The sequence below is a fragment of the Myxocyprinus asiaticus genome, chromosome 47, assembly GCF_019703515.2.
Source record: "Myxocyprinus asiaticus isolate MX2 ecotype Aquarium Trade chromosome 47, UBuf_Myxa_2, whole genome shotgun sequence".
Taxonomy (NCBI): domain Eukaryota; kingdom Metazoa; phylum Chordata; class Actinopteri; order Cypriniformes; family Catostomidae; genus Myxocyprinus; species Myxocyprinus asiaticus.
The window spans coordinates 11,529,978-11,549,054 of NC_059390.1; the positions used below are offsets into that span (position 1 = coordinate 11,529,978).

The 19,077-nt window shown below is 40.4% G+C and overlaps 1 pseudogene; it reads right to left on the reverse strand.

Annotated features, from left to right (window-relative positions):
• The window catches only part of LOC127436597 (rho guanine nucleotide exchange factor 39-like), a 63,349-nt pseudogene that overhangs the window by 30,337 nt on the left and 13,935 nt on the right, over window positions 1-19,077 (reverse strand).

A 19,077-nucleotide genomic window follows, 5' to 3' on the forward strand; every position in this document is an offset into this window, starting at 1 on the left:
TTCTCATGCAATATGGGGAGGAAGAAAGATCTTTCTGAAGATGAAAAGCGTGAAATAGTGCAATGTCTTACAAAAGGCATGAAAACAATTGATATATCGCGAAAACTGAATAGAGATCATCGAACTGTCAAAAGATTTGTGAGTGATTCACAGCACAAAAGAATTCGGTCAGATAAATGCTTATTAAGAAAGGTTTCTGTCAGACAAATTAATGTTATTAAAAAGGCAGTTATGAAAAAGCCACTGTTGAGCAGCAAACAGGCATTTGAAGCTGCTGGTGTCTCCGGAGTCCCAAGAACCTCTCGATGCAGGATCCTTCAGAGGCTGGCAGTTGTGCATAAAGCTGCATTTCAGCCAACCCCAACCAAAGCTCACAAAGAGAAATGTTTGCAGTGGGCTCAGAATTACATGAAGACTCATTTTCAAACAGTTTTATTCACTGATGAACATGGTTGGGGAGTAACGGAATACATGTAACGGGATTACGTATTTAAAATACAATGGGGGGCGTGGTCATGTGTAAGTCTGCGGTAGAGGGAGAGTGTTAAGGCTCGTCACTTGGCTCATAATTATTTCTAACACCTGTCTCTCATTATAGTGATGGCGGAGGGAGGCTTAAAAGGCATGCCGAAGCATCAGAGGGGGAGAGTGTTCATCAAGCACGACAGCCCGTACTCAAAGAGAGATTGTGTTTATGTTTGGAGTGCTTTCAGTTATTAGATATCCTATTCCTTTGTTATTGACAGTTACTGTCGATTGTGTGTATGGTGCAGAAAGACAATAAAAGGACTGACCTTGAACATACTTTGTTGTCTCCTGACTCCTCCATTGCCCCGAACTAAGAACTTGTTACAGTAAGTTTGAAGTAAGTTTGGAGCAGAAGAAATAGAAATAAACCTTGTGTAAATTTTCAGCTTTACGCTAAGCTAAAATGCTATTTCTAGCCATTTTACATGCACGTTACCAGGCACGATCATATTTTTTTATCAAGAAAATTCACGCTGGATCATAATTTCTTTTTCTAGTAAGACCTTTGATATTAGGGCAAAAATCTTATTCTTGATGATAGTTTTCATTGTTTTCCTATAAAAATATCTAAACATTCTTAAAACAAGATCAATTTGATTTATCTTGTTTTAGAAACAACACTGCAAAAGATATTTAGGTTTTTCAGAGAATGTATTTTTAATGTGTATTTTGTCTTACTGTACTGGCAGAGTTTTATTGGCAAAACAAGTGAAAAAAATCTACCAGTGCTGAAGAAGTAATCCAAAGTATTTAGAATACGTTACTGACCTTGAGTAATCTAATGGAATACGTCACAAATTACATTTTGCAGCATGTAATCTGTAGTGGAATGCATTTCAAAAGTAACCCTCCCGACCCTGCTGACGAATGCCGTGCTACACTGGATGGTCCAGATGGATGGAGTTCTGGATGGTTGGTGAATGGCCACCCTGTTCCAACAAGACTGAGACGTCAGCAAGGAGGTGGTGGAGTGATGATTTGGGCTGGAATATTAGGAAGTGAGATGGTAGGTCCCTTTAGGGTCCCTGACTGTGTCAAAATGACCTCTGTAAGATATGTGGAGTTCCTAAAAGTCCATTTTCTGCTATGGTATAAAAAGAAGAATCGTGCCTTCTGATACAAAATGATTTTCATTCAGGACAAAGCACCATCCCATGCTGCAAAAAACACCATTGACTCATTAATTGCTATGGGCATAAAAAGAGAAAAAATCATGGTGTGGCCACCATCATCCCCTGACCTCAATCCAATCGAGAACCCGTGGAGCATCCTTAAAAGGAAGATCTATGAGGGTGGGCGGCAATATACCTCCAAACAACAGCTCTGGGAGGCAATACTGACATCCTCAGATGAAATACTGGCAGAAACTATACATGGACTTACAAGTTCAATGGATGAGAGAGTTGTTGAAGTCATCTCAAAGAAGGGCTCATATATTAATATTTTACTTGAACTGTAAATAGGTTTTTGTTTTAAATTGTTTATTTTTTGCAAAATGATCTGTCCATGCAGAACATATGACAGATTTCTGTTTCGAGTTCATTATAACCCATTGACTGTTTTCAAAGTGCATTCTGCATAATTATTTGGAACAACATATTTTGTGTTTTTTTTTCCAAATATCAATAAAGCTGTTGACATTATCAGTTCTTTCACATGTAATAACATCCACATTGTAAAATAATTGTTGAGGATAAAATCCTTAATCATACTGACTGTTTTGGAAAAACAAAAATGGCATGTGCATAATAATTTGGAACATGGTGTATTAAATTTGAGGGCGTGGACAATGTCAAGTCTGTATGAAATCAAGCAGAAATGCAGTGAATTGGATTTCCGGAGGAAAAGAATAACCTGGACTTTCTGAGATTTTCAGAAAGTCGCGTGCCGTTATATGTTGGAGTGCTATATTTGTTGAGGGCAATGTGCACGATCTCCGGCGGGCGATCTCTGGATGTCATAGCACTGTCAGGGGTGTTGATCTATCTTTCTTGGTCCCCCCTCAGTGACTGAGCCCCTGAAAGCTGTCCACTTTTTCCCCCTTTATGGGTGGCCCTGGGTTAAGGCCACACCTAGACTAATATATTTTTGCTTGAAAACTCCGAAAAGTTTCTGAACGTCACTGTTTTCCAAAGCATGTGGAATGGAGAATGGGGAAATGAAGAGTGTTTTTGAAATGCTCAGTTTTAATTGAAGGAAGGTGTTAGTGTGGATGAGAAGCGTAAATGTGTAGTGAAATTTATGTGCTTTCCAATGCATTTTCAAGCAGATTTGTGAGCAACATTTTGAATGTGCTGAATTTTCAGTACTTTTACGTTTTACATTTTTGCACTTTATCAACATGCTGCAAAATGCTGATGTAGTAAGTGATGTATGTCATTATGAAATCAGAAACCCTCCCCTCGTCAATATCTGATCACAACTGGTCACAGGAAATGAACATAAATACCAGGTGTAAATGGTGTTCTGTCTCTTCTGACCACTTGTGATCGGATCATCCGAGAGGAATGTTAATACCAGGTGTAAATAGGGAAAAAGAGACTAAGATCTCTTCTCTGCAGTTCCAGTAATAGCTTTTAATAATAGGAGTGAATTTATCCTTCCTCCCAGCAGTCTTGCTCCATGTTTTAAGTAGCCACCATGATCCACACACACTCACCATTGCCATACATCATCTTCCAGCTGGATAAGTGACAACAATTTCCTCTCGAGTCCCTGTTTAGAGGCGGTACTCCTGATTATCTGCACTCTCTGAGAATGGAGCTCTTCTGTCGCGCCACTTAAGATCATCATGCAATTATGCGCCCCCTGTGCGTCCTCACTTTCCAAGAGCGAAGAGGTAGAATCAATGGGGGGGGGGGGGGTTACAATGGAAAACACAGTGATCAGGGCCTGAGAGGATGAGATCAGATCAAGGGTGTCTTTGAACACACTGATTGAGATGTCAGCGCTCGCCAGTTCCAAGGGAAATTAGAGGATATCTCTATGATAAGTTGGTGGAGAAAAATCAGTGTGCGGCACAACTCTCCAAGGCGGTGTTTAGCACGAAATACTGCAGTTTGCTGTATGAAAAAAACAACAAAAAAAACTGAAAGGATCGCCCACACCTTCTAAAGGCTGGCATCTGTAAATAAGTAGGATTTTGACATTTTGCAAATGGCGAAACTAGTGATAGACCAATATGTCGGACAAGCTGATGAATCTGCTGGTTTTTTTTTTTTTATTTTTTTTTTGGTTTTCGCAGTGGGAAAACCTGTATAGTTTGTTAGACTGATTCAAAACACTAACACATGAGTTCATGAATCTTCATTAAAAGAATCAGCTCACGAGAGTTATTCATTCGTGAATCAGACTACACTGGTCATGCTTTGCTTTCGTTTTTTGTGTCCAGCAAACACAGTGCAAAAAAGCTGTGTTGTCTTTCTATTATTTCATGCTTAGACTTTTTAACCTATCACATTAAATTCAGACTGCAAACTCACAACTCTGGTAAAATTGTCTTTTCTTTTGCTGTGACACTGTATATTCAGTGGAGGAAACATCTTATTTGTCATCATTAATTTGTTTTATCCATATATCAGCTATAATAAAACGTATACAGTGCTGTATCTGAGCAGTATCAGTCCTGATTTCTTCTATTTTTGTGTATTTTTCATACTAAATTGTTTTAGATCTTCAAATGAGATATAACATAAAACAAAGGCAACCTGTGTAAACACAAAATACAGTTTCCAAATATATATACTTTTTATTGAATCAAAGTTATCCAACACCTATATCACCCATGTGAAAAACTAACTGCCCCCTTAAACTTAAAAACTGGTTGTGCCACCTTTAGCAGCAACAACTGCAACCAAATCCTTCCGATAACTGAAATCACTGTTTCACAACACTGTGGTGGAATTTTGGCCCACTCTTCTTTGCAGAACTGCTTTAGTTCAGCCACATTGGAGGGTTTTTGAGCATGAACTGCCTGTTTAAGGTCCTGCCACAGCATCTCAATTGAGTCAGGAGTTTGACTAGGCCACTTCAAAAACATTAATTTTGCTTCTTTGAGCCACTCAGAGGTGGACTTACTCCTATGCTTTGGATCATTATCTTGCTGCATAATCCAGTTGCGCCTGAGCTTCAACTCGCGGACTGATGACCGGAAGTTCTCCTTTAGGATTGTCTGGTAGAGAGCAGAATTTATGTTTCCTGCAATTATTGCAAGTCGCCCTGGCCCTGAAGCAGCAAAGCATCCCCCACACCATCACATTACCACCACCATGATTGACCGTAGGTATGATGCTCTTTTTGTGGAATTCTGTGTTTGATTTATGCCAGATGTAACGGGACGCCTATTTTCCAAACAGTTCCACTTTCGACTCATCAGTCCACAGAATATTCTCCCAAAAGGTTTGAGGATCACCAAAGTGTGTTTTGGCAAAATTCAGACAAGCCTTAATGTTCTTCTGAATTAGCAGTGGTTTTTGCCTCACCACTCTTCCATGGATGGCATTTTTGGCCAGGGTCTTTCTGATAGTGGAGTCATGAACATTGACCTGTATTGATGCAAGAGAAGCCTGCAGTTCCTAGGATGTTGTCCTTGGTTTTTTGTGACTTCCTGGATGAATCGTTGCTGTGCTCTGGGAGGAATTTTGGAAGGTTGGCCACTCCTGGAAAGGTTCACTACTGTGCCAAATTTTCTCCATTTGGAGATAATGGCTCTCACTGTTGTTCTTTGGAGACCCAGAGCCTTTAAAATAGCTTTGTAACCCTTCTCAGACTGATGTATTTCAATCACCTATTTTCTCATCATTTCTGGAATTTCTTTCGACCTTGTCATAATGTGTACTGGGTGAGACCTTTTAGCCGACTTCATGCTGCTGAAAAGGTTCTATTTAGTTGTTGATTTGATTGAACAGTGCTGGCAGTAATCAGGCCTGGGCGTGTCTAGTCCAGCTGAACCCAATTATGAATGCAGTTTCATAGATTTTTGGATTTAGTCACTAAGGGGCAAATACTTTTTCACACAGGCCCAGTTTGTATTGGATAACTTTTTTGCTTCAATAAATAACATTATCATTTAAAAACTGTGTTTTGTGTTTACTCAGATTGCCTTTGTTTTATGTTAGATTTTGTTAGAATTTTTTTAACAATTTATTATGAGATATACACAAAAACAAAAGAAATCAGGCAAATACTTTTTCACAGCACTGTATACTGTAATATACTGTATATATACCTGCTCTATAGATGTTGGAATTGGCATCGGCCACTGAAGAACACATATTGGTCAACCACTACATGAACCATATCAGGCGAAAATGATGGCGGACACTTCCATATCACATAACAGGAGTAGAAGAATAGTCTTACAAAGAATGAATATGAAGAGATAATTATCTCCAATGCAAGAAAGACATATTTTTTGTCATCTTCCATGTTAGAAACTACATTTAATAAGTGGGAGTGACATTAAAGCCTAATTAAGATGGACTTAAGCAGCTTGATAAAGGAATGCCATGTAATTTTCTGTGGCTCTTAAGCATGTTCTAGCTCATTTCGCACCTTGTTACACTAATGAACTGCTGAGACTACGACTGCATGAAATTACAGCCAACAAAATCATTAGCTTAACAAAAAGGATTTTGACAGTTCGTGGACCGTCTGAAGGCAGGCATGAGCATGACATCAAAAAATAATTATGTCTGTCTTTGAAAGTCTCGGTATGTGTTGCGCAGTGACTCCTCCAATGCAACGAAATATGGATAGAGAATTCATGCATGAAAATTGTAACCCGTTGGCGACAGCTTTTTGTTATCTTGCTATCAGTTGGTTCCCAAAATTCAGCTTAAAAGAAAATCCACATGGTATGATCAACAAAATGTAATGTCATAAAGGGATTTTGACATCCAAGCAGAAGATTTTTGTAGTAGTCTGGCCTGTGTCAGAAGATAATGATGCACAACCAAAATGCTTTACATTCCCATCAAGAAACGACTGCATCTCAATTCTGTCATCTTGTTGATGCTGTCCATAATCTCTCCAGGAACGCAGATGGTTTAAACACACAGAACATGTCTGTTGACCAATATATTTCATTTCCTTGGAAATTCAATGGCTGAGGTACTCTGACATTTAATGTGATTAAAAGAAAACTTTTCAAGTCAATTGCAATAAGTGCTTGCTGTCCATTAAACAGTATTGTGTATGTGCAAGACATATTTTGAAAATCTCCTTGCCTGAACAACTATTCAGTCTTAAGGAAGCACTGTATACCGTAGACTGGTTTTGGGTTCACCTGACCCCACCTGGATGCATTTCTAAGGGCCGTTTACATAAGATGCATTCTTGGGTTCACAAACAGCTAGACAGATCGCAATGAAATGGAACAGAATGCAGGGATTGTCGAGACATGTTTTGAAGAGTTGGACAGTTTCTAACTTTATCTAACTTAACACTCCTGGAAGGACACTCAAAAAATAATGCAAGACGCAACACAGTGACCAAAAATTGTCCATCTGAATTTGTATGGCTGTAGCAATGGTACTTTAAAGGGGATGAATTCACATTTACATAACACGCAACTTACTGAGGATTTTACCATGCAAACAGCAAACTCAAAGCACTCTGTTAGCATGCTAATTAAAACATTGCTTAAAATATCAAAACCATATATACATTCCACAAAAATGGTAAAATTTTACAATAAGGATGTATTTGTTAACATTAGTTAACTACATTCATTAACATGAACTAAAAATGAACAACTATATAGCACTTATTAATCTTGGTTAATGTTCATTAAAGATTATTAAATAATACATTTTGTTTGTTGTTAATTCATAATATCTAAAACATTTCCTAATGTAAACGAATAGAACCTTATTGGAAAGTGTTAGCGAAAAAAAAATCTAGATAAATTAGATAGATCAAACACTTTCACATGTATATGGCCTTCACAACTTACTGCTGGATGTGTTGAAGGGGGATTGGAAGAAGGTCCTCAAGTTTCTGCTGATGGAACTCAGGCCTCGACTCCTGGAGCTTCTTAAACCACTTGAAGGCTTTGCTTTTCTTCACTTGAACCTAAGAAAGAGATGAGCCATAACTGTGATTCAACTCTACAAAGGTCTGGTTCCATATAAAGACCTTAATGTACCAGCAGGGCAAATCTAATAATGCTAAAGATAACATTCCAGTAGACTCACGTAGCCAGACTTTTGACTTTCAGCATAGAGCCTGGTCCCCACTGTAGCTTTTTCTGGCCAAGAACAACCCACTTAGACAGGAAGAGACCATCTGACTGACATATAATGTGACAAACCACAGTTTTCATTTCGTTTTAATGTGCCATATAGGGATAGGTTAGCTCTGAAAGAGATTATATCACAATAGACTGGTGTGAATTGTATTGTATTGTGTATTCAGTCTTGCGTGAAAGTGAATCTCACTCATGCATGGCAAGACATCTATGTTGTGTCTTATCATTACAAGCTGCCTTCTCAATAGAGTAAACTTAAATTATTATATATACATTTATACTTACCATATCAGGGTAATGCTAGACAGTGTCTACATTAGCATAGCAAAATCACTTTTTTCCATTTAATTTAATTTTGAATTCAATTTCATAAATGTAAATTTTTTCTAAATTGTGCTTCCTAAAGAGAAGTGTGGGTCTGCACTTTGTTTGTGTGCTAAATAAATAATAAATAAACACATCAAGTACACGAAACAATCCATCATTTTCAAATGGTGTACACCATATACAACACCTGCTCAGCTAACATTTATGGCAGAGGCAGCTGGGGTCTCCCTCTGAGAAACACACTCATATTAAATCACAGCATGCTGGACATGCTGTGAGAGGAATCCTTTATTCAGGCAAAGAAATGATGGTAAAGTCTTAAAAAGATAAGAATGCTGGCATTTTTTAAATTGTGAAATGGGGAATTAGATTTTAGACACTGACTTCCATTTAAATTTTAAATATGAAAAAAAAAAAAAAAACTATTGGAGATGGACCAATAATGGTATGACCAATATATATATATATATATATATATATATATATATATATATATATATATATATATATATATATATAAATTATTATTATTATTTTTTTTACAAATATTAATCACTATACTTAATTGGTTATCAGTTCTTCAATATCAAGTCAACCAATAAGCGCTGCCAAGAATAGCACAAAACAAAGCCATTACACTATCGAGTGTTCTAAATGAAACAACTGTATTTACAGGTAAAGTAACTTATTGTATCATTTGCATACCATTTAGTTTCTATAACAGCCATTCATTTGAATGTGAGAAATGTGTAGCATTTTAAGCTTAATATTGAAACATGCCCCCAAAATTGTTCAAACTAAAGTTGAGACAATTTAGATTAAAAAAAAAAAAAAAAAAAAAACTTAGCAGAACAAAATTAATAATAATAACATTATTATTATTAATCATTAATAATAACCATTTTTATTATCATTATTATAAATAATAATTATCAATTAATGATTAATATTTATGATAACAGTTAATAATAATAATAATAATGATAATAATATTAATAATAAATAATGATTATTAATTAAAGGTTCATAACAATGGTTATTATGAGTATTCAAGATATTCTTAATGTGCATTATATTTTTATTACAGTAGTTTAATAATTGTTTATTATTGTGTTAAAAGACAAAAAACAATAATGAAAAATTGGCTTTCCATATTGGTTTTCGGACACTTAAATAAAAATGAAACAAAAATCCTCTGTATCAGTCCTACATTTTTTTGGCAGATATCTTAAATAAATAAAGATAGTAGGGATATTATGTGAAGCAATCTATTTAAAAAAGATGACAGGCAATCTCCTGTAAAACTAAGACACTCTTAAGTCAGGCGGCACACAGGATTGCGGTGACACACTGAGCATCAAGAGGGGCAGATTGCCCATGTTTGAATAATGTGCTATGGCAAACATGCCGCCTTGTGTTCCTGCAATTACAGCCATGTAGGCCTGGCAGGAGAATCAATGCTAACTTAAACAGCTCAGTCTGCAATCAATGGGAATCGGTCAATTTGCCGCAGACATATTCCTTCTCTTAATTAAGACATTAATATCTGTGAGGCTTCAGGCCTTCTCCAGATAAATAAGAGAAGATGTTAGCACTGCCGCAGCTCTGTGACTAGACACCGAGTGGAGGAGCTTTGGTGAGAGGCGAACACTCTAAACGACCTTTCAGCTAATATATATTCAGTGTCAAACACAATTACCGGCATAGAGTGAAACATCTCCAGTTTGAAATTCAGTCTAAAATGCCCCTTCAGTTCACCGTAAGCAGAAGTTAGCATTAGCCTAGCAGGGCGATGATTCGTTAACTGCTAACTGATTTGGTCTAACAAGAAATCAGTCATCTGAGCACTTGGGTACAGGTGCCTTGCTGCTGAGGGAGGAGCTAATTAGCAAAGAGAAAGATCCCCCATTGCACTTTTTTTCTGGCCTACCGATGGAGACTGCCCACTTAAGTCAGGCATAATGAGAAGGTAGTGTTGAACCTAATGGTACCGCTGGGCTTTGCCTGGGAGATCTGTTTGCACTGAGTGTCATCCATAAGCCTTAATCATGTAGGTGACCCAATGTTTTTTTTTTTTTTTTTACTGTTCCACACGTCAATCATTTTGAATGGCGAATTGGCGATCTTCAAGTTACTGACCTGACACTGTGCCTACTCTTCATTTCCCACAGGATTGAGCAAAATAATATGGTACAACGAAATAGAAGTGCTATAGATGAGGAGTTCAACAATGACTTAATGGGTTTAGACTAATTAGAACTGGAGAATGACATACTGTCAATCCTATGCATTACCATAGATCTATAATGAATACATATTCATGATTTCATATTGACAGACATAGCCACTGGCTCTTGTGTAAGGATATGACCTCTATCCAGATTTTTATTCAAAGGCAGCTCACTCACAAAAAGTCAATTCCGAGGCCCATTCAATTTATTAACTAACATAGCAAGTACAAAAATGATCTGTGTATCTTTAATAAGAAACACATAAACAAGAGAGGAGCAGATCAACACAAAATCAGTGAAACATAGTAACATTCAGTGTATTATTACAAAAGTATGGCTACTTTCATGCAGCAGTTGAATATGGTTGTCGATCCTGTTTGGTGCGCCAAATACGGATCTGTTTGAAAAGTTATTTTATTTACGAAAAGGAGTGCAAAGCCCATTCTATAACCATATTTTGAGAGAAAGTGTGTTTGATGTGTGCTGTATGATCGGAAACCACAGTGGAGCACTTGTCTGTAATATCAACACTTAATACTTTTTCATTTAATACTGCTGTGGGTGTCGGACAAGTACAACTTTTGGTTGTTGGATAACATTGAGTCTTGTAAATCCCAACATAAAGACTCTTTGTTTGGAAGTTACTATTTATATTACAATACGTAACAGCCATTATTCAAGGCTATCATGGTTGTCAAACCCAAATACTGAATGTGTGAATGTAGACTTATAGAAGTGCACACTAAGGCCCATTATATCTACACACTGAACTTACCATGAGAACTTTTTTAGCTGTCTGGATGTTGTCAACGTAAGTATTGTACAGCTAGAGGTGAGTGCAGAAATCCTCGAACCCAACACCAAACCTCCCCTCTTCAAGATGGGTGAGTAGTGTCCTGTTTCAAGAAAATATATATTTTATTAGATCCACAGTTTGTGGAAAGTGCAACTGAAGTAGAGGTGTGAATCTTCACGATTCGATTACGATTCAGAGGGAACGATATGATTATAAGTGAGGATTTCTTAAAATAATGACATAAATAGTTCTCATTAATCAATTAATGTCATACAAAGTCCAGTAAACAGAAAAAGAGCTAAATCAATATTTGGTGTGAACACTTTTGCATTCCAAACAGCACCAATTCTCCTACTTACACCTGGACACAGTTTTTCTTGGTTGTTGGCAGATAGGATTTTCCAAGCTTCTTGGAGAATTCACCACAGTTCTTTTATTTATTTAGGCTGTCTCAATTACTTCTGTCTTTTCATGTAATCTCAGACTGACCCCGATGTTCAATGGGGGGCTCTGTGAGGGCCATGCCATCTGTTGCAGGGCTCCCTGTTCTTCTATTCGATTCTATTCTGTTTGCAAAAGGCGAGTATAAAATTTCCTATTGACACACGAAAGTAGCAGATATAAATAACATAATATTAATCTTAAGACAAATGTTTTTGTGAAACATCTTTTGCACAGTACTGTATATTTTGTTAAATGCATTGTTAATCATTTAATAGTATTTAATTATTATTTAAAATTCATCTATGCCATGCCTATTCATTAAAATTTTTAACCACAACTGGTTGCTGGTCCAGGGTGAGAGATATATCTGCTTCTATGAGTTTTTTCTATCAGTTTCTTCCATTACAAAACATAATTGCAAATTTAATGACTGTTATCAAACAGGTTTCCTGAACTCTTGGCCAATCTGCCATTGGTTGGTTACTAAGGTTACATCTGGCTTGTATCAAAACAGATTGCCAGTGTTCACACTTTTTGGATGAATAAACCTTGAATGGCTTAGAGTTGTCTCACCACATTAAAGTGGTATAGGAAAAGTACTGTAACATCGATGTAAAATTAGCTCAATACAGATCAAATAAGTTATGTTTTAATATTGTTTTAATTTAATCAAACCCTGTAGTTTTGCTATTCCAATCAAAACACAATGATAACTCTGGGAACTGTTTTGGAAATGAAGGCATTTGTCATGTCACAAATAATGAGGGGGTTGGTTCAGAGGCAGATGTATTTGCAAACAGAAATGTTTTTAGGCAGATTTGTGTGGTGTCATCCAAGGGCCCCTCCCTGTGGGTGACATACTTATTTGAGACAAGGGTGCCGGGGCTAGTGCCCAAGGGCAAGCGTGTGACACTTTGAAGTGGGAACGTGCTCATTGTGAAACCAGGAACAAAACAAGCCGTTCAAGAGGAATGGAAGAGATGGTGCTCTGGCTGTCAGGCACATTAGGGTGACATAGGTATAATTCAAGGGTGAGGGTGTTGACACTTTGTGAGGGAGCTTATTATCCAAACTAGGTGGGGTAGACCAAACAGAAATACAGGTACAGATACACGCACACACTCTCTCTCTAATGATGTTCCCTGAGACTTAACCTTTTTACATGCTGGAAGAAGGAACATTTGCAGTTGAAGTTGATTTAAATAGATTTTAATGAAGTTGCAAGCCAAGGTAGCCTCTGTTCATAATCAGGAGATGCCAGAGCAGCCGAGAGAGTTCTAACAAGGGCAAAGGGCTGGAAAAACAGTGTTTCCTTTTTCCTTCTCACAGCCAGAGGCTATTATGATAAATATGAAATTACGAGGTACATTTTTTGTGTTCTTTTTTAGGGCAATTAAATTCTCCTGCCGTCAGGAAGATGACAAAGATAACATTAGCATTCCTTCTGCGTCACGTTAATCTACATTAATTCCTAACAGTTGTGACATCTGGGCTGGGCACAGACTCAACCAAACAATAGAAGGCCTATGTGGCTTCATTTGTGGAAAGCGAGAACTGAGGAATACTAATTATTGCTGCTAAATAGTTAGCAGTGACACAAACCCTCATAAAAAAAATCTGAAATCTGTACAGGAAATAAGATGACGTTGTAGAACCCGAAAGCAACATTTAGTTTGAGTGGAGATACACTGCTCCCCTTAATAATGACAGGGAGTCTCTGCCTTCATACTGCATACTATTTGATCTATTTTCACACCACATTTACTGTCATTAAGAAACCCCCAAGTCACGATTGTTCAGAGTATTTATCTCTCAAATATGTTTTTGATTTTGTGCTTACTCAATAAAGTGACAGCCCTTTCAAGTTGGTGATCACTGTGTGTTACAGTGCATTCTGGGATAATTGGGTTATTTGCACTATTGCCTTATCCCCTCATCACATAAACAGCTATAATTCTGATAAATGGCAGAGGTGTGACAATATATTCTGGTTTTGTTTGTTGTTTGTTTTGTTCAGCAGCTTTTAATGAATCCAGAATTAATTTAAGTGTTCACCAACCCAAGAGAACCAACAATGTAAAAACTTGAAACCATGTTATCTTGCATCTTAGTCCTTTCTACTTAAACAAAGATGACAAACTTGTTATATTTCTAAAGAATTAATTGCATTTTAACTTCGCCTTTAAGGTTGCTGTCTTGAAGTTTCATTTTGAGGGTTTTTATTGAAAACTGAGTTGCGCTGTAAGGTTTTAGCAATCACTCCAATATCGTATAGATCCTAACCAGGAACGGTGCAACAAGTTTACCGACAACAAACCATTCGCCTGTTCACACTGAACACAAAAACTGCTGCGTGGTGTGAAACAATCACAGTCAATTAGATAAATAGATATTTATGAAGTGCACAGTCACAGAATTAGAAATCAAGTTATCAAAATATCCTGTCGAGATTGTGGCTTATTATGGAAAAAAATCAAATTTAACAGTTCGCTTTTATCGCTCGGCGATTTATCATATCACACCTGTAAGATTGTACCCTCTCAATTATTAAGCCGTAATTAATGAATCAAGATCAGTTTATAAAATTCGATTGGATCTATAAAATCCATTGCTATATTTATAACACAAAACTATTATTCTAATACAAGGTGCCCAGTCACAAAAATAGAACTATTTAGCACTTTTCAGATCATCTATCACACCTGGTTAGGACACAGTGTAAGATTGTACTCTGTCTCAATTATTAAGCCCTATGTAATGCCTAATTAATGAATCAAGATTGGTTTATAAAATTCAACTGGATCCATAAACTTTTTTTTTACAATATAATACTATTTTTCTAACATGAAGTACAAATTTTGTCGGATAAAACCTACAGCTTCCCCTCCTGTCCTGCTTTCTCTTTGTTTCAACGAATCCAAGATAAAAACAAACATCCTGTCTACACTGGATGCGAGTGGCACGTCAAAAACAATACAACCCATTATAATCAATGATGCTGTCTACACTGGAAGCGTCCATGGCGGTGCGTCCGTGGAGCCGACAGTAAAAGGGTGTTTCATTCCATTTTGTGCTGCATACACTCGTGCTACTACTGCCAACAACACAAATAACGGATTAGAACATTTGTGTCGATGTGTTCAGTGTAGACAGCCTCAAGACGCTGCGTTGCGTCACATCAAAGGATGTGCCCGGTGTTGAAAGAGTGATTTCAGCTAAGCATTAAAATAACCTTAAACACCCAGCACAGACATCAACATGCATCTGAAGAAGCATCCTGATAACGATGTGGTTTTAGAGTACATGAGCACTTAATTCATTTTAATCAGTCAGCCACCACTGTCTGTTCACAGATCTAAATTGAGAGACTGCCGTTACGCCTCACCCGGCACTTCAATAACCAATTCTAATGATGATATATGGTAACTGAGCACCAATTTATCCAATACACCGGGCTCTGAAATTCAGCCCTCCATCTTCATTCAGCCACTGTTTGTAGAGCGGCCAGTCAGTCAGGCATTGATGGGAGCCTCTGGGACCCACAGTGATTCATTATTCAGACAATTGTAAGATTCTCAATCAACAGGGCCTGGATGAAACCCCTAAAGTTGTTCCCCTTTCAGTTGTTTGGTAATTCTAAATATGTACACAACAAAACCACACAGCATCAAGTCACACACAGCAAAAATATCATACACTGCCCCACTGCATTGAGTAGGGATGGTTTCTCTTATGCAAGCTTAAAGCTCTTAATAAAGGGCTGGAAGCATGTTTGCTCTCAGGCTATTGGACATTAGGAGAATGTTTCTGCTTGTTGCTTTCAGATGTGTTAAACCACCGATACATCAAAACACAAAATTCTTCATGAGAGATCTGTGCCAATGATAGCCTCATATAAAATTAACAAGAACAGGTTTCTTTACACCTGCGAGTCAATTTGTTGTTAGTCTGCCCTGCCCGCACAAGCAGATCAATGTTAACTGTTCTTCAGGCCAGTTTTTCTGATGTATTATTTAATCTTCTCGTTTCTAGCGGCTTTGCCATTTTATTTGAGCAAGTTGTCGTGAAGCAAAGCCCCCTTAGGCAGAGGGCCTATATGAGACAGAGTCACAACTGGGTTTGAATTATTAATTAGAATTAGGACTTAGTTCTCTACCACTGTAAAAAAATAAATAAAAAAAATAAACTTAACTCCAAAATGTACTTTCATAACCTCCGTTCCCTGATGGAGGGAATGAGACGTTGTGTCGATGTAGTGACACTAGGGGTCACTCCTGGGAGTCCCAAACACCTCTGCCTTTTTGAAAAAAGGCCATTGAGAATTTGCATGCCACTCTCCCGGACATACAGGTATAAAAGGAGCTGGTATGCAACCACTTATTCAGGTTTTGTGCTGAGGAGCCGAGACCAGGTCCCGGCCATTTCAGCAGGTAGTTCAGCGTTGTGGCAAGAGGGACAAAACGTCTCGTTCCCTCCATCAGGGAACGGAGGTTACGAAATTAACCAGGACATTCCCTATCTGTCACTCACTCGACGTTGTGTCGATGTAGTGACACTAGGGGTCCCTATACAAAATGCCACAACTATCTGAACTATGTTACATGAACTGGTGGTGTGTGACGGGCAGACTGCTGTGTGCCTCGTAGCCAGCACACCAGGCTGTCATGTAACCTCCCCCAACGCTCTTATAAGCGTCAAATGGTCCATCAGGAACAAGTTGACTGCCCAACTATAGGGAAAGTCTAGCACAGCCAAGGCCTCTTTCCCTCTCTTTTCTCCCCAAAAAGAGTGGAATTTGTTAACTGACTGGAAGCCATAAGTGTCTGCAATGGGGGGTGTCCCTCCCAAGGGGAAGACACCGCGGAGACCACACCCCACCCAAAAGGGGGGAGGGTATTTTGAGTGGAATACGTCACATGGTCTTACCGAGTCTTGTCGGAAGTATGTCATGTGGAGAGGTCCCATGGTAGGTCCTACCCGAAGGGGGAGGAGTTTCTACAGAGCATTGGGACCGGGGGCAGAGGACCCTCTGCCCAAGGAAGACGCAGTTTGCCAACTGGGAAACAATTTTGTGGAAAATATCACATGGGGTCGCCTTCGGGGGAACCAGCACATGTGGAGCACCTACCTCAGTACAGGGGCTTATTAGTGCACGTACTGGGCCGGTCAGCGAGTTTCTCTGCAAACCCAACTGCCAGAGGGCTAAGGAGGAAATTCATCCAGGGATCACAGTCTGTGAACACGACTGGGAGTCAAGAGCGCACGGTGCTATGAGCAAGCGGTACACCCAGCCAGCTGTCCCGGAACTTACCTGCTCGTGCCTGCCAATACACGGGACGAGACCGGCTCAACCTGGAGATTGTAGAACCTCGCAAAGGTGTTGGGTGTAGCCCAGCCCACTGCTCTGCAGATGTCTGCCAAAGAGGCGCCACTGGCCAGGGCCCAGGAGGCCGCCACACTCCTGGTAGAGTGGGCTCGTAACCCCGCAGGGGGTGGCACTTCCTGAGCCTGATATGCCATCGCAATGATGTCAATGACCCAGTGGGCGATCCTCTGTTTGGAGACAGCGCTTCCTTTCTGCTGGCCACCAAAGCAGACAAAGAGCTGCTCGGAGCTTCTAAGGCTCTGCGTGTGATCCAAATAGATGCATAAATCTTGTACCAGACACAGCAATGCCAAGGCTTGGTCTGCCTCCTCCTGGGGCAGTGCTTGCAGGTTCACCACCTGATTCCTAAAAGGGGTCATGGGAACCTTGTGCACATAGCCCGGTCGGGGTCTCAGGATCATGTGAGAGTAACCCGGACTGAACTCCAGGCACATTTCACTGACAGAGAATGCCTGCAGGTCCCCTACCCTTTTTATGGAAGTGAGCGCAGTCAGGAGGGCAGACTTCAAAGAGAGTGCCTTAAGCTCAGCTGACTCCAAGGGCTCAAAGGGAGCTCCCTGTAGACCCCGCAGGACTACAGAGAGGTCCCACGAGGGGACGAGGTGCAGTCTGGAGGGATTCAACCTCCTAGCGCCTCTCAGGAACCTGATGATCAAGTCGTGCTTCCCCAAGTACTTACCATCTACTGCATCGTGATGAGCCGAAATAGCAGCTACATACACCTTCAAGGTGGAGGGGGACAGCCGCCTCTACAGCCTCTCCTGCAGGAAGGAAAGCACCGAACCGACTGTGCATCTCTGGGGGTCTTCGTGTCGGGAAGAACACCACTTAGCGAACAGATGCCACTTAAAGGCATACAGGCGCCTCGTAGAGGGAGCCCTAGCCTGAGTGATCGTATCTACCACTGCGGGTGGTAGGCCACTTAGGTCTTCTGCGTCCCATCCAGGGGCCAGACATGGACATTCCAGAGGTCTGGTCGCGGGTGCCAGATGGTGCCCCGTCCCTGAGAAAGATGATCATTCCTCAGGGGGCTGTCACGACGAGTGTGAGATCTGAGAACCACGTCTGGGTGGGCCAGTAGGTTGCTACTAGGATGACCTGCTCCTCGTCCTCCCTGACCTTGCACAGGGTCTGTGCAAGTAGGCTCACTGGGGGAAACGCATATTTGCGCAGTCCAGGGGGCCAGCTGCGTGCCAGCGCATCTATACCGAGGAGTGCCTCGGTCAGGGCATACCAAAGCAGGCAGTGGGAGGATTCCTGGGAAGCAAACAGGTCTGCCTGTGCTCAACCGAATGACTCCAAATAAGCTGGACCACCTGAGGGTGGAGTCTCCACTCTTCCCTGAGGGTAACCTGACATGACAGCATGTCCACTGCGGTGTTGAGCTCGCCTGGGATGTGAGTGGCTCGTAGCGACTTGAGGAACTGCTGACTCCAGAGGAGGAGATGGCGGGTGAGTTGTGACATGCAACGGGAGCATAAACCACCTTGACGGTTGATGTACACTACCGTCGCTGTGTTGTTTATCCGGACCAACATGTGCTTGCTCTGGATCAATGGTCAGAACCTCCGCAGGGCGAGCAGTACTGCCAACAACTCTAGGCAGTTAATGTGCCAACGCAGCCGCGGGCCAGTCCAGGAGCCGGCGGCTGTGTGCCCATTGCATCCGGTGCCCCAGCCCGTCTTGGAGGCATCTGTTGTAACCACGACATGCCTGGAGACCTGCTCTAGGGGAGCCCCTGCCCATAGAAATGCAAGGTCGGTCCAAGGGCTGAAGAGGCGGTGACAGATCGGCATGATGGTCACGCAATGTATCCCACGGCGCCATGCCCATCTCGGGACTCGAGTCTGAAGCCAGTGCTAAAGCGGTCTCATATGCATCAACCCGAGCGGTGTGGCCGCCGCTGAGGATGCCATATGCCCCAGGAGCCTCTGAAAAAGTTTCAGTGGAACCGCTGTCCTCCATCTGAACACCTTCAGACAGTTCAGCACTGACTGTGTGCACTCATTCGTGAGGCGTGCTGTCATCGAGACTGAGTCCAACTCCAAACCGAGAAAAGGGATGCTCTGAACCTGGGAGAGCTTGCTCTTTTCCCAGTTGACCCGAAGCCCCAGTC